At 39.3% G+C, this 1,975-nt stretch overlaps 1 protein-coding gene across 1 annotated transcript in view; it reads right to left on the bottom strand.

The window, feature by feature from the left end:
• Positions 1–1,975, bottom strand: part of TMPRSS12 (transmembrane protease, serine 12) — a 17,504-nt gene that overhangs the window by 1,208 nt on the left and 14,321 nt on the right. The window lies entirely within an intron of this gene.

Here is a 1,975-nt window from a genome sequence, read left to right as displayed (position 1 = left end):
CAGCCTCCCAAGTAGCTGGGACTACAGGCGCCCGCCACAACGCCTGGCCATTTTTTGGTTGCAGCCATCATTGTTGTTTGGCGGGCCGGGCTGGGGATTCGAACCTGCCACCTTAGGTGTATGTGGCTGGCACCTCAGCCACTTGAGCCACAAGCGCCAAGCCAAGATTGTAGAATGTTTATGACAGTTATCTCTGGATACTAGGAATTGCAGGTAATTTTAGTTACTTTTGCTTTCATGTATTTCTTTTTCTTTTTTGACGGGGGCTGGGTTTGAACCCGCCACCTCCAGCACATGGGGCCGGTGCCCCCCCCACCCCTTGAGCCACAGGAGCCGCCCACTTTCATGCATTTCTTGAAGGTCTCCCAAAAGGAGCTACAATGCTGAAGTCAATCTTATGCTGTAAATGGTGAATAATTTTTACTAAATTTGCTAATGACGCTAAGCAGTGAAGGGTGGTGAACATGAGCATGAACACAGTTGTTTCATTCATGTGCTCCCCTAATTGATCTGCTAATTCCTGAACATAAAGTGGTTATTTGCTATTGAAAGGGTAGGAAAATGCAAGACAACAATGAAGGAAAACTAAAGGACAGATTGTTGGAAAATCAATCGATAGAAAAGCTACTATAAACAGCAGCATCTCATCCCAACGGTCTGTCTCTGAGTTGCAGTAGCCACATGCGGTAGCTGAGTATTTTGTGGGCCTTGCTCCTTTCCCAACTTTTCTGGTAGTAGACATTGTCCCCCTGGCTTCAGATGAGCAGCTGACCCAATTCCATTCACAGCACTGTCTGTGAGGGAGTTTTTAGCCAGTAAACAAATAACTGTATTGGAACACCCTCCCTACTCACCGAATCTGGCCCTCAAAGACTTTCTTTACCCAAAGATAAAGAAAATATTGAAAGGAAGACATCTGACAACAGTTAGGACATTAAGGGTAATAAATACAATGACAGCTCTGATGGCCACTCCAGAAAAAGAATTCCAAAATTGTTTTGAAGGATGGAGTAGGTGCTGGGCATGAGCCACTGTGCCCAGCCCACCCCTTTACTTTTTCCTCCTATCTCTTTACTTTTAATCTCTATTTCAAGTAGGTTTTCTTGTATAATTGGGTTTTGTTTTTTAATCCACTCTGAATAATCTCTGTATTTTAATTACTGTATTTAGACTATTGATGTTTAAAGTGATTGTTGATAAATTAATATGTCATATTTGTTACTATTTTCTATTCACTGCCCTTTTTTTCTATTTTTGTTTTCCATTCTTTTTCTGCCTTTTGTGGTTTTACTTGAATATTTGGTATGATTCTATTTTTTGCCTATCTTAGCATATAAATTATACTGAAAAAAGACATTTTTAGTAATTGATTGTTAGAATTTGCAATATACATTTAGAACTAATCTAAGTCTACTTTCAAATAACTATCCCACTTCACAGGTAGTACGAGTAATTGATGGTAACCAATATTTCTAATTCTTCCTCTCATCCCTTCTATCATTGCTGTCGTTCATTTTATTTATACATAAGCTATAATTGCTAAATATATTATTATTTTTAACCAACTGCTAACTACCAGATTAAGAATAAGAAAAATAAGTTTTTATTTTCATTTATTCTTTCTTTAATGTTCTTCCTTTCTTTATATAGATCTCAGTTGCTGACCTACATTATCTTCCTTGTCTCTGAAGAACTTCTTTTTTTTTTGAGACAGAGTCTCTGTCACCTGGGCAAGAGTGCCATGGCCGTAGTCTAGTTCAAGCAACCTCATACTCCTGAGCTCAAGCAATCCTCTTACCTCACATATGCCACCATGCCTGGCTAAATTTTCTATTTTTAGTAGAGATGGGTCTCAATTTGCTCAGGCTAGTCTTGAACACCTAACCTCAAGAGATCCTCCTGCCTTGGCCTCCTAGTGTTCTAGGATTATAGGCATAAGCCACTACAGCTGGCCCAAGAAAGTCTTTTTTTTTTT

The sequence above is a fragment of the Otolemur garnettii genome, unplaced genomic scaffold (genome assembly GCF_000181295.1).
Source record: "Otolemur garnettii isolate 467f Iridium unplaced genomic scaffold, OtoGar3 scaffold00043, whole genome shotgun sequence".
Lineage (NCBI taxonomy): Eukaryota > Metazoa > Chordata > Mammalia > Primates > Galagidae > Otolemur > Otolemur garnettii.
Note: the sequence above shows the minus strand (reverse complement) of the source record. Positions and strands in the feature narration are given on the sequence as shown.